Below are 16,438 nucleotides of genomic sequence, written 5' to 3'. Positions count from 1 at the left end.
TGTAGGTTATCAGGCGCTTTAAATCCAAGTCCACGTGACCACGCCCACTACCAACACCCAAATGCAGGTTACCAGGCGCTTTAATTTCCAGTCCACGTGACCACGCCCACTACCGACATGCAGGTTATCAGGCGCTTTAATTCCAGTCCACGTGACCCACGCCCCACTACCAACACCCCAACATGCAGGTTATCAGACGCTTTAATTCCAGTCAACGTGACCACGCCCACTACCAACAACCAACATGCAGGTTACCAGGCGCTTTAATTCCAGTCCACGTGACCACGCCCCACTACCGACACCAACATGCAGGTTACCAGGCGCTTTTAATTCCAGTCCACGTGACCACGCCCACTACCAACACCAACATGCAGTTTATCAGGTGCTTTAAATTCCAGTCCACGTGACCACGCCCACTACCCAACATGCAGGTTATCAGGCGCTTTAATTCCAGTCAACGTGACCACGCCCACTACCAACCCCACACATGCAGGTTATCAGGCGCTTTAATTCCAGTCAACGTGACCACGCCCACTACCGACATGCAGGTTATCAAGGCGCTTATAATTCCAGTCAACGTGACCACGCCCACTACCAACACCAACATGCAGGTTATCAGGCGGCTTTAATTCCAGTCAACGTGACCACGCCCACTACCAACACCAACATGCAGGTTACCAGGCGCTTTAATTCCAGTCCACGTGACCACGGCCCACTACCAACACCAACATGCAGGTTACCAGGCGCTCTTAATTCCAGTCCACGTGACCACGCCCCACTACCAACACCAAACATGCAGGTTATCAGGTGCTTTAATTCCAGTCCACGTGACCACACCCCACTACCAACACCAACATGCAGGTTATCAGGCGCTTAATTCCAGTCCACGTGACCACGCCCCACTACCAACATGCAGGTTATCAGGCGCTTTAATTCCAGTCAACGTGACCACGCCCACTACCAACACCAACATGCAGGTTATCAGGCGCTTTAATTCCAGTCAACGTGACCACGCCCACTACCAACATGCAGGTTATCAGCATTTTAATTCCAGTCAACGTAACCACGCCCACTACCGACACCAACATGCAGGTTATAAGCATTTTAATACCAGTCAACGTGACCACGCCCACTACCAACACCAACATGTAGGTTATCAGGCGCTTTAATTCCAGTCAACATGACCACGCCCACTACCAACAGCAACATGAAGGTTATCAGGCGCTTTAATTCCAGTGAACGTGACCACGCCCACTACCAACACCGTCATGCAGGTTATCAGGTGCTTTAATTCCAGTCCACGTGACCACACCCACTACCAACACCAACATGCAGGTTATCAGGCGCTTTAATTCCAGTCAACGTGACCACGCCCACTACCAACACCAACATGCAGGTTATCAGACGCTTTAATTCCAGTCAACGTGACCACGCCCACTACCAACACCAACATGCAGGTTACCAGGCGCTTTAATTCCAGTCCACGTGACCACGCCCACTACCAACACCAACATGCAGGTTATCAGGCGCTTTAATTCCAGTTAACGTGACCACGCCCACTACCAACATGCAGGTTATCAGGCGCTTTAATTCCAGTCAACGTGACCACGCCCACTACCAACACCAACATGCAGGTTATCAGGCGCTTTAATTCCAGTCAACGTGACCACGCCCACTACCAACACCAACATGCAGATTATCAGGCGCTTTAATTCCAGTCAACATGACCACGCCCACTACCAACAGCAACATGAAGGTTATCAGGCGCTTTAATTCCAGTGAACGTGACCACGCCCACTACCAACACCAACATGCAGGTTATCAGGTGCTTTAATTCCAGTCCACGTGACCACACCCACTACCAACACCAACATGCAGGTTATCAGGCGCTTTAATTCCAGTCAACGTGACCACGCCCACTACCAACACAACATGCAGGTTATCAGACGCTTTAATTCCAGTCAACGTGACCACGCCCACTACCAACACCAACATGCAGGTTACCAGGCGCTTTAATTCCAGTCCAAGTGACCACGCCCACTACCGACATGCAGGTTATCAAGCGCTTTAATTCCAGTCAACGTGACCACGCCCACTACCAACACCAACATGCAGGTTACCAGGCGCTTTAATTCCAGTCCACGTGACCACGCCCACTACCGACATGCAGGTTATCAAGCGCTTTAATTCCAGTCAACGTGACCACGCCCACTACCAACACCAACATGCAGGTTACCAGGCGCTTTAATTCCAGTCCACGTGACCACGCCCACTACCGACATGCAGGTTATCAGGCGCTTTAATTCCAGTCAACGTGACCACGCCCACTACCAACACCAACATGCAGGTTATCAGGTGCTTTAATTCCAGTCAACGTGACCACGCCCACTACCAACACCAGCATGCAGGTTACCAGGCGCTTTAATTCCAGTCCACGTGACCACGCCCACTACCAACACCAACATGCAGGTTATCAGGCGCTTTAATTCCAGTCCACGTGACCACGCCCACTACCAACACCAACATGCAGGTTATCAGGTGCTTTAATTCCAGTCCACGTGACCACGCCCACTACCAACACCAACATGCAGGTTATCAGGTGCTTTAATCCAGCGTTCTGATGGGTGAACTAGTGAATTAGTGAACATTAGTGACCACGACTACTACCAACACCAACATGCAGGTTATCAGGCGCTTTAATTCCAGTGTTCTGATGGGGGGAGTCAGGTGAGGTGAGGTGTCCATTCATGTGTTTATATCTCACAGCCCTTCCTGCAGCACAGAAAGTGAGGATGAAGAGCAGAAGGAAGGAGAGTAGCTGCTTTATTTATTATTAATGGACCAGTTCAGGTTTGCGGTCAGTGCTGTCTGAAGGGATAATAAACAGGTTTTACAGCTTTGTGCTTCTGATGTTTGCTGTATGGGTTCTCCTGACTCGGAAACATCACAAATAGACCCAGAGTTGCTTAACAAGAACAGAAGCTTTTCTTTACTGCATGCTGCTCCCAGTAAATTTAATGAAGCAGATGAGCGAGGGCACCGGAAATATCTGTCCTTCCTCACACGATGCAGGTTAAAATAGAAACTCGTCTCATCCGTTATTTATACTTCATACCAGAAATTCAGTCATTTCCAGGAAACTTCTGCTTATGAATAAAAAAGTCTGCCGTGCCTGTGTACTCAGTCTGTTATTCCTGGATACTTCTTTACATCAGAAAATATATGGAATTTATATCGATGTAAAACGAGTAAATCTACAATTAAAACATTAGAACAATCTAACTGTTATAGGAAATTTGTTAGAGCCTCAGGTGCAGATGTAATACGAGGAGATGAAAGCCAGCGCTGCCCAGGTGTCACTTGTAAACAGATGAAGAAAATCAAAATGGCCTTTTCCTCACACTCTTGCTCCGTCCAGAGACACAATAGCAAGACTGATGGGGCTCTGATGGGTTTAATGGAGTGGCTCTGGGTGACCATCGACCCAGTCGTCGCACAATTTAGACTCTCGGAGCGCTGCGCTCCAGTGATGAAAAGGAGAGCAGCTCGGTTTCCATCGTGAAGAAGCAGCGTGCGTCGCGCTCATCAAACGTCCAGCAGACGTCCATCAGACGTCCATCACACGTCCAATAGACGTCCAGCACACATCCAGCACACGTCCCACTCCAACGTTTTTATTTTTTTGGGGTTTTTCTAACCTTCAATGTGTGTTTGTTAATTATTAAATTGCTACTTTAAATGAAAAATACGATCAACCTGCACAGCTGGTCTGCAGTAGTTTCAGATTTTCATTTTGCTTCCATAAATTATGCAGGCAAGTCTGCAAACCTGCACTCTGAATATTTCATACGAATCCAACAAATTCGCTCCAAATCCAAGCCAATTAACCGAGAAACTGCGTTCAGACCCTGGGCCAAGTCACATGACCTCACCACCTACGCTCCCTGTTTGTGGAACCACCAGGAGAAAAGGAACCTTGCCGGAGTGTAATAGATTTCTGATTTCTGTAACTGTGCTGCCTTTTATCTGCAGCCCTCGGTTCCAGCGTTTACAGGGGAAACGGATCCCATAAACGTTCCACAGCTCTGGAAGCCAAGTGCTGATGCCGGATCCTGATGAATTATAAATGGCAGGAATGAAGTTCTCAACATCTCCAGATGAGCTGCTGTCTGGGCTGAGAGACGTTCCTCAGGGAGGAACTGCAGCTCGGCTCTCACCTCTCCTGCCACTTTCCTTTCCTGATCTGAGCCAAGTTGAAAAGTGAAAAAACATGATATTCTGACAGAAAAGCAGGACCGATCCAAGGTTTTTAGGATTCTGTGGACGTTTTCGAAACCAAATGAACCCAAAATGAACAGGAGAACTCCTCAGGCTTCTCGTATCCTGGTGTTTAGTGATTCGGGGCCTGCAGATCTGGTCTCTGGTCAGAAGATGGAATGAAAGAATCATGTTTGAATGTAGATCAGCAACTGCTGAAGATGGGCGATGAAGCAGCTGGTGCATTTCGTTGAATGTGATATTAAATATTCATAATCCTGACGTCCAACCTCAATCTGGACACGTGATCATGTTGGTCTGCTTGCTACGTTCATGAGTTTAATCAGGGTTGGTGCTTCCAATCTGGAGACTTTGACCAGAAAAGGTTTGGTCCTTGGGACACTTGATATAAACCATCTAATAGGTGCTCTCCACGCTTTACACACTAGCTGAAGTGAATAGTGCAGGCTGGGAGTAATTATATAAGTAATTAGAGGACCAAGCTGTCCTCTGTTGTGACATCTGTCACCCTGTCAGCACCTCCAGTCACGGTGCCCAGGAGAGCGATGGAGAGGGTAAGGTGTCAGACACACAGCAGTCAAGGTGCGGTCACTGTGCCGAGGTGACAGATTGGGCGGTCAACACGTACACAAATGACCATCTGCATGGCATGTGGTGTCTGTCCTTACAATGCAGTCCACAAGTTAAAGACCCTCAGCGCTATATTATTGAGATGTTAAGATCTCCCAACTCTGTTCCTTTCTCATCATTATAAAGTTAAACAGAACAGCCCTTACCTTACAAGGCATGAACTTCACTAGATCTCTGAAGGTATCTGCTGTGGTCCTGGATTGTCCACCGGAGCCATTGTTGCCCTCAACATATGCGCAGGCATCTACCATAACCACCCAGTCCCAGCCATACAAATCTTACCACTTTCAGTCAGAGTTACTCTAGATCCTGGTTTCTGGCAATGACCTGCTAAGGACACAAATCAGCATGATATCTACCAAAGGGTCACCATAGCTACCAACACCATAACAGCTGAAGCTCCAGGGATCTTCAAAAGGACCATTAGCACCACTGTGGACCATGACACTGGACTAGTTGAATCCTACTTTGCACTGTCCAGCACCTCCAGACATGGACAGACATTTTCTTCAATGCAACACCAACCCTGCTCTGATACCTAACCCTCACTCCACCCTGGAAGAAGGTCCCTCTCTCTTTTACTCCTTTTCTCCATGCTTTTTTTAGTGGAGTTTATCCTTGTGTGTTGTGGAGGGTGTGGACTGTAGGGCCTGTCAATGCCTATAATGATAAACAGCATGAGATTTGGGGCCAAATAAGAAATAAAAGTTGCTGTTGTGGTTGCCTCCACTGTCTTTTCTTCTGGTTCCAAGGTTCCGTTATAGAAACATAAACTGCATGGCCGCAGTCCCATGATTACGTCCAGCTCATGACGAGTAAATGATGTGGGTCAGTCCATCATGGATCTGATGGTTAGACTGACCATCATGATCCCTGCTAACTGGGTCTGCTGTCCCCCAGGGCAGGGAAGGGTTGCAGGCTGTCCCACAAGAGTCTCACTGCATCCCTGAAATATCCTTCTTCTAAGGTGACTTTCAGCCATGAAACCTTCACCGTTTCAGCTGTATAACACCTTTCTTTCCTCTCGCAGTCTTTATTCTAGTAAAGAACACCTAAGCTCAGCTAGCAGGAGAGTGGTGGCCTAGCGGTGAACGAAGCGGCCCCGTAATCAGAAGGTTCAAATCCCGACCCGCAAAGGTGCCACTGAGGTCCCCTTGATGAAGGTCCCGTCCCCACACACTGCTCCCCGGGCGCCTGTCATGGTGCCCACTGCTCACTCAGGGTGATGGTTAAATACAGAGGACACGTTTCATCACCGTGTCACCGTGTGCTGTGCTGCTGTGTCTCACATGACAAATCACTCCACTGTCACTTAAAGGATTTACTGGCCAGCCTCCTCCCACCATTTCATCACTCATTGTGCTGGCGGAGGACAAGTAAATTATCTCCATCTGTAAACAGCTCTGCTCCTTTCCTGAACTTTCCCCAAAAACATCTCCGCCAGCCGCCTTCAGAGCCCATTAGTCCCAAGCAGGCAGACTGGATGACAGAATTATGGATGGAAACACCAGTTTCTGTGAGGACCAGCAAAGTGCTGGTGGAGGTTGATTAGAGGAGATTTGTGAGGTGATTGCTCAGCTTCTTCTGAAATCTTTTTTGGGGTAAATCGGCATAGAATGATCAGTGGTGCCACTGAGGTCCCCTTGATGAAGGTACCATCCCCACACGCTGCTCCCCGGACGCCTGTCACCAAGGGTGATGGTTAAATACAATGGACACGTTTCACCGTGTCACCGTGTGCTGTGCTGCACAATGACAATCACTTCACTTTCACTTATTTCAGTAAATCTGGATTTCTATTACTTATATATTTACTCTGCTTAATATTAATTCAACAAAATCACATTTAATCACAAGTGCTCAACCAGTACAGCAATATTCCTCATTAACAAATTTAACCAACGCACTGGAACTAAATCGCAAAAAAACACCGGTCGTGGCCTTTAGAGGATTATATTTTAATTGCTGGTTATCCAAAAGCCTTCAGCAGCCAAACACTGGACCACATCTGCAAGATGCTTATTCCAATCACCCCACAACATTCCAATCAGGACTTTTCTCCAGGACCACTTCTGACATTCCGTGGGGAAAAGTCTGCTTTACCTCCACTTTCTAGTAAATTCAGTACTACAGGAGTGAAGTCAGTCCCCCAGACAGAGAAGGAACCTCAATACACAACATTTTCACCACCGTTCTTTAGGTTTGGCATGGGCCAATGATATGGAGGTGCATCAGCAGCAAAAATGTGTCCAGAGCAGAGAGCAGGGCTACAAACACCTGGTCAAATCTTGGAGACCTCAGCATCAACAAAAATGGAAATCTACGCCACTTGTAGACATGTTTGCTTACAGCGGAGTGATTTATTTCAAATAATTTAATCTTTTTTAATCCCTCACAGACATCTACACGTTTTTTCCTGAAGCCCTTCGAGAGCTCTTTAGATCTTTAAACCAAACACTTCAATAGCAAAGAGAACAGCAGGCCTCAGATGAAGATGTTGAAGAAAATTCCATGTGATGTCCTCTTATTTCCATGACTCATGTAGACGGGATTATACCGTACCGAGTAATATGCACAGCGCCTGATTATGAGCGTTGCCAGTCCAGCTCATGGGAAATACTCAGAAGACCAACGTCACCGCCTGGCTTTAAATGAGCACAGAGCCTTGAAGGAGCATCCCGTGAGGAAAAATTTCACAGAGCTTCAGAAAGAGTCAAATTATTTGCCTAGAAAATCGGACAAAAGTGGAAAGTCAGACAATAAAAACCTAACCATGATTCATTGTGTTGGGACCAGACGCCTTTGTTGTTTCACACTGTCACAAAAAAAAAAACATTCTTCTTCTAAATAGTGACACTAACAGACCCTAAACTAAGACAAATACCAACCAACTAACAAATAAAAACGACAAGCATCTCCTGATCTTCCAGAAGTGAGTACATGGCCAACATCACCATCAGCACAAGTCCTGGTTTTAAATCGTCTCGCTTCACCGCGGTCAAGCTCCGCCCCTCCACACACTATATAAAATGTATATAAAAATGAAGTTGTGTCCACTGTGTCCACAGGATTGACTATTAAATAGAATTTTACAGCGTTTTACAGTGTGACTGGTGGCAGATATGGAGAGAACATATAATACTCCCGACCGAGGAACGTCTGGCCTGTCTGTACTGCAGTGGACGTCCCTTCATTATTCCTGTCTTGAGCGCCAACGACGTGAATGGAGGAGAACTGCTGGACCTTCAAGAACTGCATCACCAGCAACCATGTGGGGTTTCATATGAGCTCTAGTGGTCAGGTTTCTTGAGTCCTCTACCACTGTAAGTGAGGACTGCATCACGACGGCAGATCCTGCAGAAGAACTGACAAGCTGGAAGATGCTCCTGGTTAGTGAAAAGTACACAACTGACCCATCAGAATGTCAGGACCTCCCACAATCCAAAGTATAAGTACTTACACTAGAACCCAGTTGTACGAACCCGTGGCAACCTGGCAAGTTGAGAGGTGATAATTACAAGACAAACAGAGAGAACTCCACTCGCCATCGACACTACGGCCCAACTGTTACTCTGGATGTTCTCACACTCGTCTTCAGATGTCCCTGGAGACGTGATTAGAATGAATCTGGATGCGAATGTAGAAATGTAGAAGGTGGGAAACACGGCCGCTGCAGGGAGGGAAGTCGAGTGAAAGTAGACGCTGCACGTCAACGCGTCTGCTGGTGGCATCAGGCCAGTTGAAGCCATCCGTCACCAGAAGTCGGTCACCTTTAACACTCAAAGAGCCATTTGGACCCGATTTCCGTAAAAAGAGAAAATCAACCAGGAGACACAATTTCTTTCTGAAAGAAAATACTTCAGTTGTGCTGGTGGGGGGTCTGGCACGAATATGCGTGTAGAAGCCAAACCTGCTCGGAAAAGAGGAGATCTGGTCATTAAACATTAAACTATAAATATTACTGTACATATTACAATCATTAAACTATAAATATTACTGTAAATATTACAATCATTAAACTATAAATATTACTGTAAATATTACAATAATTAAACTGTAAATATTACAAACATTAAACTGTAAATTTTACTGTAAATATTACAATCATTAAACTGTAAATATTACAAACATTAAACTGTAAATATTACTGTAAATATTACAATCATTAAACTGTAAATATTACAAACATTAAACTGTAAATTTTACTGTAAATATTACAATCATTAAACTGTAAATATTACAAACATTAAACTGTAAATATTACTGTAAATATTACAATCATTAAACTGTAAATATTACAAACATTAAACTGTAAATTTTACTGTAAATATTACAATCATTAAATTGTAAATATTACAATCATTAAACTGTAAAATATTACAAACATTAAACTGTAAATTTTACTGTAAATATTACAATCATTAAATTGTAAATATTACAAACATTAAACTGTAAATATTACGAACAACTGTTTTCTGAACAGGACACGACTCTAATTGATTTACAGATTAACAGTAATAAAATACACTTAAAATGGGTTTATGTTACGAAGCTCAGGAAGCCGCAGTGTTAAGATTCTAATCCTCTAAACCCCGATTTAGACGATTTACTTTGTGCCTTTTTTTATTACTGTACATTTGGTATTTTGCTGAATTTATCTGCAGCTCATTCTGTTTAGAAAATTGAATTACAAGTTGAGCGCAGCGTTGCATCCCTGTAAAAGATGAGATCAAGCGGAGAAGATCTCTGTACCCCAATAAGACCTCTTGTAGTGAAGTAGAGAAAACCCATCTCTGGACGAAGATCACCAGTGACATAACCGACGTGGAACATGTATATTTAATATGCTGGGATGAAGATGACGAGAAGGAGTTTACTCCCACTGTACACAGAGCTACTCTGCAGAATTGATGGGTCATTCAGCAGCAAAGGAAGCTGTTTACGACTGATGATGGGATCCATGAAGTTGCTGTAAATCCTCCCTGCTGGAACGTCTGCAGTGTTCTGGTGGCTCAAATGAAATCAGGTGATCTGCTCTCCAGTGTGAGACCAGGCTGGAGCAGTAAACATCTCCCGCGGAGATGATGGTTCTGGGCCTGTGGTTTAACTCGCCTGTTATATTATAATCAACGTAATAAAAGTAATAAAGGCCTCTCAGCCGAGGAAACAACTGGATTCATATCCCGATGAACAGCAAATACTGAGCAAGATGGAATTACATGACTTTAGACCCAAATTACTGGTTCTGGATCTCAAATGGCAGCCACTAAATGTGCTGGAGAGACATTCTGAGAAGATCCAACTCCTCTCGCTGACGTAACATTTTCATTACTGCTTACAATAGACCACATTCATCATCAGCCCATCAGCAAACTTCTGAGAGTCCGGTGGGGAAAGAGAAGGAGAAGGACCCTGGAGTCTCAGCGGCACGGCTCCTCTCATCTGAGACTGACCCCGGCGGCGCTGCAACCGCTTCTTACCATCTCCTGTCCTTTTATCTAAACGTTTTCCTTCACACCTAAATGAACATGGTACGCTTCTAATGAGAAGAGGGGAGCAGGAGAGGCCGTGATAATGTTGGAGAGCAGGAAGGGCCATTTGCCACCTAATGAACCTCAGCATCCATCCAGGGCAGAGAAGGAAGGTTAGGCTCATTCCCGCCTGAACGTTGCATAAAATTCATCTACTGCTGCAGATAAATGAGGAGGAACCTCTGTTTAGAGTTTAAAAGCGTTAAAAGCTTTTTTTTTTTTTTGTGTGTGTGTGTTGTGGTGTGTGTGTGTGTTGTGGAAGCCACTCGCACATTTAACTTTAAAATATTCCTAAATAAGTATGCATGTGTTGGAAATTGGCGTCTCAGAGCTGGATGTGTGAATTCAGCCATGATGCCGGTGTAAAAATCCTGAGAAGCAGCTCGTTTTTACCGCAAACGTAGATCAAAATCACTTCAAAAAGCCAATAAGTGGAATAAAAAAGCAGATTCATTCATTTGGCAGAGAACTGATGTCTGCTTTAGGAGCTACTGGAGCAGGAAACAGAAGAAAAGAGCGGCGATCTCTCCGTTCATTCATCGCTGGGTTGAGGAACTGGGGATTATTGGTTTTGTATGACCGCCTAATTACGCAGTCTGGCCACGCCCCCAAAGGCCTTCAGACCAACTTGTGTCCCCGTGAACCTTTGATTATATTTACTCACTATAGATGGGGCCTGGAACTTGTTCTGCACTTCCTGTGTCGATTTCGCCTTGACTCCGCCCACCTCTGTGGCCCGCTTGGATCGATGGAGCCACAAACCGCCACAGATTCCTTCTTGCCGTAATGAATCAATCGCTGGGCCAATTATATAAAAACCAGAAAAAGATAAGATTACTGGAGAGTCAGAGGCGCGGTCGCCGTGGTAACTCATTAGCGCTCGCCGTTACTCTGCAGCACGTTAGCGGCGGTTTTGTCGGAAGATCCTTTGTTCCCTGCTGTTCTCCGATGAGTCTGACAAAGACAGAATCTACAGACCTACATCTTGTAATGAATAAAGAAGCTTTTCTTTTTATAAAGATGGTGCTGCAGGAGATGAGGCTGGTGAAGAACATGCTGAAACGTCCAGCCAAAGATTCCGTATTTACTGGCTGGATGATTCTCTAGTGTAGAACCGGAAAGGTGGGTAGATGGTAGTGTTGGACGTGTGAGGAACATACACACGGTTCTTCATCGTTCCTGAAGCTCGTCTGGGAGATAAATCCACTTGGTCATGTTACAGCACGAGCTGCCAGGTTCTATTCCAGCCTGAGCATCGTCTCCTGTCAGGAGGGGACGCCGGTAGAGACCCTCAGTGCTCTTTAGGTGCTTCAGCTCAGAATCAGAGGTGTGTCGTGTTGAGACCATGCTGTCAGGGAACGTTAGTGTCACCACCAGGGACGTGGAAAGATGACTGAGAGCAGCGGCGGGCGGTGAGGCGGGAAACGTCCTGACCAGAGCATCACCGCTGGTTCACGGAGAACGTCCACGCTCTGAAGGAGCTGACTGCTCTCTGGTGGCTTGTGGAGGAACTGAAGCTGAAGCTCCAGCCCTGATCATTTCTCTGATATCACTTCTGTCTGAAGCTGATGTTCATGTCAGGCTCTTGTCTGGTTTTACAATTCCGCTGTTGTCTTCTGCTCTTTTGTGGTCTTGCGAGTTTGTTTTTGCAGAGAAGATTCTCCATCTCTCAGCTGTGGTCCAGGTCCAGTGGTGGCCTAGCGGTTAAGGAAGCGTCCCCGTAATCAGAGGGTTGCCGGTTTGAATCCCGATCTGCCAAGATCCCACCGAGGTCACCTTGATGAAGGTCCCGTCACCACACACTGCTTTCCTGTCATGGTGCCCACTGCTCACCAAGAGTGATGGTTAAATACAGAGGACACGTGTCACTGTGTCACCTTGTGCTGCGCTGCAGTGTTGCCCAATGACATTTCACTTCACTTTCATTAGTAACGGCGCTTCTGATTGGCTCAGTCCTGACACCATCATTTATCCCTCTTCTACTTGGCTTCAGACCAGACAGCATCCATTACTGAAAATGCAGAGACCCATTAGTCCCACAGTGAGATCTTCTGCTGTGACAGCCATGAGGGAAAATTCTGAAAGATCCCCTGAAACGTTCTTGTACCTTGAAGGTTCATCTTTTAGATGAATGTGTAAGATTACCTGTTGTGTATTGGACAGAAGTTAATAAATCTTCAGTGAAGAAGAACCATCAACATCACTACTCTTCAGAGAAATCCACCATTTAACACTGAAAACATCACCCAGCCGAGAAACTGGAGACTGCGTTCTGGAGACAGCAAAACGCAGATAGGGGCGATGGTGGCCTAGCGGTGGAGGAAGCGGCCCCGTAATCAGAAGGCTGCCGGTTCGAATCCCGATCCGCCAAGCTCACTGTGTGCATCGTGTGCTGTGCTGCTGTGGATCACAAGTGACAATCACTTCACTTTAGATTTAGTTCCAGGCAAGAAAAAAATTAAGTAGAAAGGAAACTGTGCAGTTCTGAAGGTCCAGATTCTTCTCAGGCCAAAAGCTCCGTCTGGCCTTCAAATGAGTGAATTTTAATTCCACACACAGCTGTCCGACACACACACACACACACACACACACACACACACACACACACAGTAGTGTGTGTTTAAACAAATACACACAGGGTTAAAATCCCAAAGCCAAAGGCTCAATCTGTTATCAGTCATGTGTACATCGGTAATGCGTACGCCCGTAACATGTACGGCAGTAACGTGCATGTCGGTAATGTGTACATCGGTGGCGTGTGCATTGATAACATGTATGCCGGTAACGCGTACATCGGTAGCATATACAACGGTAAGACGTACATCTGTGGCGTGTACATCAATAACATGTACGCCGGTAACGCGTACATCGGTAGCATATACAACGGTAACACGTACATCTGTGGCGTGTACATCAATAACATGTACGCCGGTAACGCGTACATCGGTAGCATATACAACGGTAACACGTACATCTGTGGCATGTACATCAATAACATGTACGCCGGTAACTCGTACATCGGTAGCATATACAACGGTAACACGTACATCTGTGGCATGTACATCAATAACATGTACGCTGGTAATGCGTATGCCAGTAACGCGTATGACAGTAACACATATGCCGGTAACGTGCATGTTGGTAACACGTACTTCACTGACGTGAACATCACTGGCATGTACATGGGTGGTGTGTACATCGGTAACGCGCCCGCCGCTAACATCTACGCTGGTAACGTGTACATCTGTAACGTGTTGGGGGTGCAGAGCGGTCGCGCTACAGAAAGGAGGTTCAGGGTAAAAAGCGTCAGCAGGAAACGGGCCGAGATGATACGGTGGAATGGCTACACCGCGGTTAAAGACATGGCGTTACACTTACTCCTCCGCTATAAGACAACGTGCGGTGAAAACGCGCCTACATAGACCTGGAGGACGACAAGAAGAAGTCCTGCGCCACTGATGGCCTGGATGAAGCTGTGTCCGTACAACTTCAAACACGATGGCGGGTTCGGCAAAATCAAAAACAACTACAGCCTTCAGCAGCATTCAGACGGATGTTTCACTCTGGCCGGCGCTGATCTTCTTCCGTCCGGCGGGGATACTGGTGCTACAACATGACCAGAATAACCGAGCTGGAGAAGAAGTTTCCGGATACTACACATTCGTCCACAATACGTGACGCTCTGGAGAACTTCCTCTGTGCTCCTCCATGAGCCTAAGGCTGAGCATCTCCAAGTGTTACATGGAGCTGGGACTGGATTCAAAGGCCCGAACACGGGCTGGAAACGAGCTCGGCGGTTCCATCGAGGACCTTAACCGCGTGCTTATATGTTCCAAACCACTCATAACGTATATGCATGTCTAAAATATCTGAACTTTTCTTACATGTATGTTTTGTTTGCTTTAAAGTGAACGTGAAGTGAACACAGCAGCACAGCACATGGTGCACACAGTGAAATTTATCCTCTGTATTTAATCACCATCACCAGCAGTGGGCACCCGGGGAGCAGTGTGTGGGGACGGTACCGAGATCAAGGAGACCTCAGTGGCACCTTCTGATTACGGGGCCGCTTCCTTAACCGCCAGGCCACCACTGCCCCTACTGCCCCTTTTCACAATAAAAATGTCTACAATCGAACATGTCTTCTCGTTCTGGAAAGATCTTCAGCAGACTGTGTGTGTGTGTGTGTGTGTGTGTGTGTGTGTGTGTGTGTGTGTGTCAGCTGGCTGACTCCAGGTGGAGGTGTGTCTTGCAGAGTAGACAGCTGATAAAATGGCAGTAACGTACAACCGTGAGTGGATAATAGCTTCTGTAAAACACCTGCGATGGGAGAAAATTTAATACACAATTATACAATATCTGGTTTAATTTACTGATAATTACAGTAAATAATAAACAGAGTCTCAACCAAGCACTGCGGTCACCTAACAGGCCACAGTTGCCTGGCAACATATTAGCAACGGCAACATAAAAGCCCGACTGGCGTAAGAATTAAATTAGTCTGCGCCGCAAACCCAGAATTCACAGCAAACAAACGTCCAGATCCTGAGCAAACACAGGCTTGGTTATGTAGCCAAGAGACTGGGCAGAGGACCGTTACAAGACCGTCAATTTTCACGACCAGATATAAAGGTACGCAGCATAAATCAGCCGCTTTATTTTAATCGTGGAAACTTCTGACAGGAGATCAATATCAATAAATTGATGCGGGTGTAGAGTGTTAAAGGTAGTACGGGCAGAGATGTGCCAGTTCTAACTGAAATTGAATTGAATATATTTGAATCTGAATTGTACAAACTGAAATTCAATCTGAATGTATTAAATTTCATCTGAATTCCAATCAAATCTCAATATCTTCCTGCTGATAACATTAAAGGTGCAGCGGTGGTAGTGGTGGTTGGTGGGAGGTAGTGGCCTAGCGGGTAACACACTCCTCTATGAACCAGAAGATCCAGGCTCAAGTCCCACTTACTATGTCCCTGAGCAGGACACTTAACCCTGAGTGTCTCCAGGGGGGGACTGTCCCTGTAACTACTGATTGTAAGTCGCTCTGGATAAGGGCGTCTGGTAAATGCGGTAAATGTAAATGCAGCGTGTAAAATCCGACCTGGTGAAATACTCCACCGACAGGGGGCAGTATTTTGTCAGAAAAAGCTGAGGCGAATGGGGCACGGAATCCTTTTCGAAAAAAAAGTGAAAGTGAAGTGATTGTCATTGTGAGACACTGCAGCACAGCACACGGTGACATGGTGACACGTGTCCTCTGTATTTAACCATCACCCTTGGTGACAGTGGACACATTTACATTTACATTTACAGCATTTAGCAGACGCCTTTATCCAGAGAGACTTACAATCAGTATTTACAGGGACAGTCTCCCTGGAGCAACTTAGAGTTAAGTGTCTTGCTCAGGGACACAATGGTAGTAAGTGGGATTTGAACCCGGGTCTTCTGGTTCATAGGGCGAGTGTGTTACCCACTAGGCTACTACCACCCTACACACCATGACAGGCGCCCGGGGAGCAGCATGTGGGGACGGTGCTTTGCTCAGTGACACCTTGGTGGATCGGGATTCGAACCCACAACCTTCCTTAACCACTAGGTCACCACGGCCCAGATCCAAATCACTTCAGAACATCCGTTTGGACAAAACTGTCCCGTTCGTTGGGCCGGTGTCACACCTCACGTACCTGCTGCAGCTTCGAGCAACATGAAGTAATGAAGACAGTCCTGGCCCCGCCGAGGGTGCCACCGAGGTCCCCTTGATGAAGGTCCCGTCCCCACACACTGCTCCCCGGGCGCCTGTCATGGTGCCCACTGTCACCAAGGGTGACGGTTAAATACAGAGGACACGAGAATTAAAGAAATAAAATAGAATAAAGAGGGAAATAAAGCTGGTAGAAGGTAAGCAAGTTAAGATGCAGCAGATATTTACATGGTGCAGAATATAAGACACGGAGCCACATCGGTGGCTCGTGGTGGCGGTTATTCTGGTAAGT

This window comes from Denticeps clupeoides, unplaced genomic scaffold, assembly GCF_900700375.1.
Source record: "Denticeps clupeoides unplaced genomic scaffold, fDenClu1.1, whole genome shotgun sequence".
Lineage (NCBI taxonomy): Eukaryota > Metazoa > Chordata > Actinopteri > Clupeiformes > Denticipitidae > Denticeps > Denticeps clupeoides.
Note: the sequence above shows the minus strand (reverse complement) of the source record.